This window comes from Balaenoptera borealis (assembly GCF_965194805.1).
Source record: "Balaenoptera borealis genome assembly, chromosome: 13".
NCBI lineage: Eukaryota > Metazoa > Chordata > Mammalia > Artiodactyla > Balaenopteridae > Balaenoptera > Balaenoptera borealis.
The window spans coordinates 51,163,029-51,172,563 of record NC_138870.1 but is presented as its reverse complement, the minus strand read 5'-3'; positions in this window follow the sequence as shown (position 1 = coordinate 51,172,563).

The window sequence follows — 9,535 nt, the reverse complement described above, 5'->3', positions numbered from 1 at the left end:
AAATCAAAAGGTAAAAATGGTAAGGGCAGATAAGAAGACATAAAAGTAGTATATGTAAGTTTTAAGATTACATTAAGTCCTTCTGAATAACTGGGCACCAGAACTATATTTGGTAAAGAAAAATTTGGAGGTGCAAAAGATCTATTTTGGGTGAGCCCATAATGATTTGCAGAAAACTACATAGGATTTATAGATGTTTAATGTATAGTTTTCACTAAGACAAATAAGCTTCGGGATTCAGATCAACATCCCTGTCCTTTTAACTGAATATCTCACTACAGGTCATCCCAATTTCTTTTGTCTTCCTTTGAACAGCTTTATTGAGATATGACTCACATATCATATAATTTACCCATTTAAAGTATAAAATTCAGTTTTTTTTTAGTATATTCACAGAGTTGTAAGTCATTGCGATAATGTAATTTAGAACATTCCCTTCCCTCTAAAAGAAACCCTGTACCCATTAACCAGTCATTCTTTATTTCCCTCCAATATCCGTGCAACCAGTGTCAACCACTGATGTACATTCTATCCTTGTAAATGGGCCTATTCTGGACATTTTATATAGATGGAATAACACAACATATTTATTGGGGGGGTGTGATAGGCTTCTTTCACTTATGTTGAACTTCAAAATATTACACTGTGTCGTAGCATGTATGAACCTATTTTTATTTTTATTGCCAAATAATAAGTAACTTTACATACATACCACCTTTTGCTTATCTGTTAATCAGTTGATGGACATTTGGATTGTTTCTGCTTTTTGAATATGATGAATAATGCTGCTTTGAACTTTTGTATACAACATTGTGTACAACATTTGTGTACATTTATTTTTAAAATTTCTCGTGGGTGTATACTCGGGTAAAGTTAGTTGGTCATGTGGTAAATCTATATTTAACATTTTGAGGAACAGCCAAACTTTTTTCCAAAGTTGATTCACCATTTAATATTCCCCCCAGCAGTACCTGAGGGTTCCAATTTCTCTTTGTTTTTGTCAACCCTTGTTATCATCTGCCTATTTGATTACAGCCACCTCAATGGGTATGAGTGGTATTTTATTGTGGCTTTGCATTTTGCTGTTATTAATGATGTTGAACATCTTTCATGTGCTAATTGGTCATACAGATCTCTCTTGTGGAGAGATTTCTGTTCAAATACTTTACCATTTTAAAAATATGTTATTTCTTTTTTAGTTTTGAATTGTATAAGTTCTTTATATATTCTAGATACAAGTCTCTTATTAGATAATATGATTTGTTAATATGTTTATCCCATTTTGTGGATTATCCTTTCACTTTCATGATGGTATCATTTGCGGCATAAAAGTTTTTAATTTTGATATTGTTCAATTTATAATTTTCTTTTCTGCCTTGTGCTTTTGGTGTCACGTCTAAGAAACTAATGAATGCTCCCAGGTCACCAAGACTTACTCCTATGGTTTTCTAAGCATTTTATAGTTTTAGTTATTAAATAGGTCTTGGATCCATTCTTAAAAAAAGCTTTTTGTGTACAATTTTTAAAGGTTACTTTCCATTTACAGTTATTACAAAATATTAGCTATATTCCCTTGTGTTGTACAGTACATCCTTGAGCCCATCTTACACCTGGTAGTTTGTGCCCACTACCCCCGCCCCCCGTTTTGCCCCTCCCCCTCTCCCACTGGTAACCACTAGTTTGTTCTCTCTATTTTTGTTATATTTACTAGTTTGTTATATATTTTATATCCACATATAAATGATATAATACAATATTTGTCTTTCTCTGACTTCTTTCACTTAGCATATTCCCTCCAAATCCATCCATGACACTGCAAAAGGCAAAATTTTGTTCTTTTTAATGGCTGAGTAGTATTCAGTTGTATATATATACTGCATCTTCCTTATGCATTTGTCTGCTGACGAACACTTAAGTTGCTTCCATATCTTGGCAATTGTAAATGATGCTGCTGTGAACATTGAGACGCATGCATCTTTTCAAATTAGCGTTGTTTTTTTTTTTTTTTTGATATATACCCAAGAGTGGGATTTCTGGGTGATACGGTCGTTCTATTTTTAGTTTTTTGAGAAAATTCCATACTGTTTTCCACGGTGGCTGCACCAATTTACGTTCCCATGAACAGTGCACTGAGGTTCCCCTTTCACCACAGCCTCACCAGCGTTTGTTATTTGTGTTCTTTTTGATGATGGCCTTTCTGACAGGTGTGGGGTGATATCTCATTGTGGTTTTGATTTGCATTTCCCCGATAATTAGTGACGTTGAGTATCTTTTCATGTGCCTGTTGGTCATCTGCATTTCCTCTTTGGAAAAATGTCTGTTCAGTTCTCCTACCCAATTTTTATTTGGGTTGTTTTTTTGATATTGAGTTGTATAAACTGTTTATATATATATTGGATATTTTTGAGTTAATGTTTGTAAATATTGTTAGTAGAGGTCATGCTTTGTTTTTTGACTTGCTGATATCTAGTTGTTCCAGGACCATTTATTGAAATGATAATTCTATCCCTATTGAATTGTCTTGGAAGCCTTGTTGAAAATATTGATAATTGAACTTAAGGGTAGATTTCTGGACTGTTAATTCTATTCCATTTATCTATATGTCTATCAATATGCCAGTACCATACAGTCTTGATTACCATAGCTGTATAGTAAGCTTTGAAAATGGAAAGTGTGAGTATTACATCTTTGTGCTTCTTTTAAAAGATTGTTCTGACTACTTTGGTTTCCTTGCATTTCCATATGAATTTTAGAATTAGCTTGTCAATTTCTTTTTCCTTTTTAATTGAGGTATAATTGACATATATTATATTAGTTTCAAGTGTACAATAAAACACATTCAATATTTGTATATATCGTGACATAATCACCACAGTAAATCTAGTGAATGTCTGTCACCATACATAGTTACAGAATTTTTAAGTCAACCCTCTTAGGAAATTTCAAATATGCAATACAGTGTTATTAACTACCGTTGCCATGCTGTGCATTACATCCTCATGACTTACTCATTTTATAACTAGAAGTTTATACTTTTTTACTCCCTTTACTCACTTCACTCACCTTTAACCCCCACCTCTGGCAACCACCAGTTTCTTCTCTATATCTATGAACTTGTGTGTGCATGTATGTGTGTGTGTGTGTGTGTGTGGTTTTATTATTTTTTTGGTTTGTTTGCTTTAAGAGTCCACATACAGGTGAGATCATAACGGTATTTGTCTTTCTCTGACTGACTTATTTTACTTAGCAGAATGCTCTCAAGATCCATCTATGTTGTCACAAATGGCAAGATTTCATTCTTTTGAATGGCTGAATAATATTCCATTGTACATATACCACAATTTCTTTATCTGTTGATGGACACTTAGGTTGTTTCCATATCTTGGCTATTGTAAATAATGCTGCAATGAACATGGGTGTGCTTGTATCTTTTAAAATTAGTATTTTTGTTTCCTTTGGATAAATACCCAGAAGTGGAGTTGCTGGATCAGATAGTAGTTCTATTTTTAAACTTTTGAGAAACCTTCATCCTCTTTTCCATAATGGATACACCAATTTACCTTCCCATCCACAGTGAACAAGGGTTAAAAATAATAATAATTTAAAAAGCCAGCTAAGATTTGAATAAAAACTGTACTTAACCTGTGAGTCAATTTGGGTAGTATTGCCATCCTATCTATATTAAAATTTTTAATCCATGAATGTGCAGTGCCTTTTTATTTATATAGATCTTTCACTGTTTTCAATAATGCTTTATAATTTTTATTGTACAATCCTTGTACTTGTTAAATTTATAGCTAAGCATTTAATTTTTTAAGTGATATTATAAATGAAATTGCTTTCTTAATTTCAGTTTTGGAATATTCATTGCCATTGTGTAGAAATAAAGTATTTTTCTATACTGATCTTGTGTCTTGCCATCTTCCTGAACTTGTTTATTAGTTCTAGGTTTTTTAGTGAAGTCTTTAGATTTTCTGTATAAAAGATGATCTCATCTGTGAATAGAGATAGCTTTATTTTTTTCTTTCCAATCTGTTTGCCTTTTATTTATTTTTCTTGCCTGATTGCCCTGGCTAGTGCCTTTAGTACCATGTGGAATAGAAGTAGTGAGAGAGAACATCCATGTCTTCTTCTTGATCTTAGGGTGAAATTTTTCAGGCTTTCACCATTCAGTATGATGTTACCTGTGGGAGTTAGATGACCTTTATCATATTGAGAAAGTTACATTCTACTGTCGATTTGTTGAGTGCTTTTATCATAAAAGGATGTAGGACTTTGTCAAATGCTTTATCTGCCTTTATTGATATGATCATGTTTTTGTCTTTTATTCTATTAATATTGTATAAATATTGATTGATTTTTGTATGGGAAACTAACCTTGCATGCATTTCTGGGATAAACCCCACTTGGTAATGGTATATAATTCTTTTATATGTTGCTGGATTTGCTTGCTAGTATTTTTTGAAGATTTCACATCTATATTCATTGGAGATTTTAGCTCACAGTTTTGTTTCCTTGTGATGTTTTAACTGGCTTTGGCATCAGGGCAATACTGGCTTTATAGAACAAGTTGAGAAGGATTTTCTCCTCTTCTGTTTTTTTGGGTTTTTTTTTTTTTAAGTTTGTAATGGATTTACATTACTTTCTCTTTAAATTTTTGGTAGAATTCACCACTGAAGTTAGCTGGGCTTAGATTTTTCTTTTTGCATAGTTCTTAAATTACTAGTTCAGTCTCTACTTGTTATCAGTCTGTTCACATTTTCTATTTTATCTTGGATAAGTTTTAGTACTTTGTGTCTTTGTAGGAATTTATCCATTTCATCTTAGTTATCTAATTCATTGTCATATAGTTGTTAATTGTATTCTCTTACAAAGATTTTTATTTCTGTAATGTCAGTTATGATATCCCTGATTAATTAATGATCATTGTAATTTGAATCACCTCTTTTTCTCTTGTTTAGATGAGCTAAAGTTTTGTCAATTTTGTTCATCTTTTTAAAGGACCAACTTTTGGTTTTCTTGGCTTTCTTTAGTGTTCTTTTATTATCTATTTATTTTTATATCCCCTCTATTCTTTATTATGTCTGCCCTTCTCCTTGCTTCTTTAAATTTGGGTTAGTGTGTTCTTCTATTTTACATTTTCTTAAGTTGGAAGTTTAGCTTGTTGAGTTGATATACCTTTTTATTTTTATTAATATACACATATACTGCTATAAATTTCCCTCTGAGCACTGCTTTCACTGCATCCAGTATGGTTTGATATGTTGCATATTTGTTTTCATTCATCTCAAATAATTTCCTAGTTTTGCTTGAAATTTCTCCTTTCTCTCATTGGTTAATTAGAGTATGTTCTTTAAGTTCTGTGTATCTGTCAATTTCCCAATTTTCCATCTGTCATTGATTTCTAATTGAATTTCTTTGTGGCCCAGAAACATTTTTTTATATGATTTCCATCCTTTTACATGTATTGAGCCTTATTTTATGGCCTAGCATCTGGTCTACGCTGGAGAATGTTCAATGTACATTTGAAAAAACAGTGTTCATGCAGATTTTTCTGTATAAAGTGCTGTAAAAATCTCGGTTAGTACTATTTTCTTTATATTTTTCACATCTTCCATTTACTTTTGAGTTTTTACTTAGTTGTTCTATCTTTCACTGAAAGTGAAATAGTAACATCTTTAATCATTACTGTTGAATTATCTATTTCTCCTTCCAGTTCTGTGAGTTTTTGCTACACGTAGTTTGGTCTTTGCTTTTAGGGGCATATGAATTTTTCAATACAGCCATTTTGAGATATAATTGATATACAGTAATGCATATACTTAATGTATAAAACTTTATGAGTTTGAGCATGTGCATATACTCGTGAAACAATCACCACAGTATCAAGTTAATAGACATACCTATCAACAAAAGTTTCCTTGTGTCCCTTTGTGTTTTTTGTTCATTTATTTGTTTTTTGGGGGGCAGTGGGTGGGTTAATGACATTTAACATGTTATCTACCCTCTTAAGTTTTCAAGCGCAAAATACAGCAGTGTAACTGTTGACTATAGGCATTATGCTGTGTAGCATTTCTCTAGAACTAATTCATATCACACAACTGAAATCTATACCAGACAACTCCCCACTTTCTCCTCCTGGCTGCTGGTGACTACTGTTCTATTCTCTATGAATTAGACTATTTAAGTAATTCATAAAAGTGGAATCATGCAGTATTTGTCCTTCTGTGACTGCCTTGTTTCACTTAGCATAATGTCCTTCAGGTTCACCCATGTTGCTGCAAATAGTAGGATTTCTTTCTTTTTTTAAGGCTGAATAATATTCCATTGCAGGAATATACCATGTTTTCTGTATCCATTGATCTGTTGATAGACATTTGGTTGTTTCCACCCTTTGTTGATTGATTTGTGTACAGATAGGAGAATGTTTCAAGTCTGCCTGTATTCTGCTCTGATCACCTCCTGAGTGGTTGAGGTTAAGCATGTGCACACAGTCTTCCCAGTCCGTAGATTTGACTATAATCCCAGGAGGACTCTTCTTGGACATACCTTTCCTGGTTCTATTAAACTTGAAGCTGCTTTGATATTTGCTTGTATCTTGTAACTATATCACATATAACTATATCATATATATCTTGCTTTCAGTGATGCCCTTAACCAAGCTTTTCTCCACTCTGTTCCAAATAAAGTCAATCCCCTTAAGCAGAGATGTGGAGCTCTTCGTTTAAATGGCTTGCCTTATCCTTTGGGCAGAATCCCTGCACCCCTATACCAGAACTAGAGTTGGTGACTCACTTTCCCTGAAGTGAAATTCCATTTCTATGAGTGGTCATGGGAGGGAATGGCAAGCCCTGGTCCTCTGGATTGTCTCTCCTAGAGGGAACTTCTCCTCTCTGAGCATGCTGGGGCAGGGGCAGTTGGAGTTCTTTTATCCTCAGCCTTCCATAGCTGAGGAGGGAGCCCTGGCCCTCTTGGCTGTACCTGCCTGGGATGAAGTTTCTAGAACACAGAACTGGAGAAATAAGAAACAATGGTGTCTGCTCTTCCTAGAGTAAAATATTAGCTCTGGCCTTGGATCTTGGGGGACAGGGAGCCCTGTTTTCTTGTCTGCACTTGCATGGAGTAGAATGCCCTGAGTAGTTTACATACGATGGCGCTGTGTTGGGTGGGGAGGAGGGAGCGAGTTGTGGCACAAATGCCACAGATCTTCGCTCTTCCTGCTGAGATTTAGCAGATTTTCTTCAATGACTGTTTCTACATTTCTTCTTTCCTCATAGGACAATTTCCAGAGACTTAAATTATTATTATTTTTAAAATAATATTAATCTGTTAAATTGTTGTTTTGCTGGGGAGAGTGCCAATCATTTTACTCTGACATTCTGGAAGTTCTGTCCTCGTTCTAATTTTTAATCCAAATATACACTTTCCTCCCTTCAATAATGAAATGTTCATTCTTCCTTCATTGTTATTCAAATAAAGCCAGTACACAGTTAATGCCCCAGATGTGTTAGCTGGGTCATTGATGGTGGAGATTCAAAATTGAATGAGATTATTTTTACTTCCTGTCTTGGAGAGTTTAGAGCCATCTGGGAGACAGGCATGCATGCATACTATATAAATGCTAATACCACAGATCTTCAACATTTCAATGACTGAAATAGGGTAAATACAGACCAAAAACTTTCATAAACCCTAGAGCCAAACATGACATACTTACAAGTTAGAGTGAGGTACTCCCTAAACATTACAAAACAAGAAATTAAAATTTCCCTTGATGATTTAAATCGAAAACAAGAAGCATATATTGCAAACAGACAGGGATGTGCAAAGGTACCTTAAACACAAAATGGATATCCAAACAGAAAACTAGCCTTTCAGCGTAATTTATTAATATGTCTATAAAATACATATGCAATAATTTTAAAAAAGACCATAGGAACATAGGAAAAGTAACTCTTGGTGATAATGATTATTAACAAGTAGATCCCATGTATATTGACAATGTCATTTCTGGTGTTAACATGAAATATGGATTAAGAAAGTTTCAGTCACTAGTTTGTAGTATTTTCATTTTATTGACATGAACATATTTATTGTGAGATGGACAGTATGTCTTTCTCAGCCTAATTCCTTTAAATATTTGATTCAATTAAATATCTCCTTGTGTTTGGTTTACCTGTTCATTAAGGGATTTATGATTATGATCTAGATCCCTGTGTAGTTCTGTCTACCAGGTGTGGACAAAATTTTCTTGTACACATACTTTATGATACATGCTAATTTTATTTCTGTTTTATAATTATAGATTTATATTCAGGTTTTGTGTATCACTCATACAATCGTGGATGATGTGGGCATGCCTCTGAGAGATGAAGGTATATTCACTATGATGATAAAATTAGGTTTCTGTTCACATAGAGGCATATTCGATACTGGGTTATGATGGATGAATCGAGGTAAATGAAAGGCATTCTGCAGGGTCTCTGGGGAGAAAGTGAACTGCTAGAATTCCCCAAGAAAACATACTTCTTCACTTGCCACAAGGGGAGTGTTCAATATACCTTTCTTAAAATTTCTACACAAATGAAATTGATAAATTAGGTGATGATGATGATGATGATGATGACTATTATTTTGAATGCTATGGTGTCCCAGGTTCTCTGATTACAGTTTTACGTATCTCTCATTTAAACCCTATAAACTGGCAAGATAATGAGTTGTGGATTAATTTCAGTTATTGCAAAAATGTAGGATTTTGTTGATTTCTCTGTATGTTTCTGAGGTTTTGACATTAGTGGATTTAGTTTCCATTGAGCTTTCTGTTTCTGTTTTAAAGCTTTCCGTATTCTGAGCTGCTCTGGTTTGGTTCCTTAGTGGATAAGCAGTGTGAGCATTTTGTGAAGTCTTATGGGAAGTTAATGTAAGTTAGGTTTGAAAACTTCACATTCAAGTCAGGGGATCAGGCCATGGAGGATGCTTCCTGATATTTACCCTTGTACACATGTGAAAACATACAACACACAAATAAAACCACATGTAGATATGGATCCCACCTGCAAGTGGAAATACACATACATATATGACACCTTCATACTCACATAGAGCCATGAACATATATGTACAAACAAATATAAACTCAGACATGCACATGTACATTAAGTACACACAACCATAGATATACATCTGGGCACACACAAACACAGAAACACATATACATGCATATACTCACAAACATGAACACACCCTAGACATATAATCACATACAAACACAAATACATACTCAGGCACACAAATATACATAGACATATGCATGTATACGCTTAAAATTCACCATAAATGTAATGGATACTTTCTAGATTAATTAAAAAATAATTTAAATAATTTTGAGATACATAATAGCGTTTACATAATTAAATATGCTTCAATAGTTCACATTTTCTCTGAGATTATCATTTTAATAGTCAGAGGCCTCAGCCTCTTACAGAGATATTTAGGTACTACAAGGTGATACTCTCACCTCAGGAACTAAGTCCAG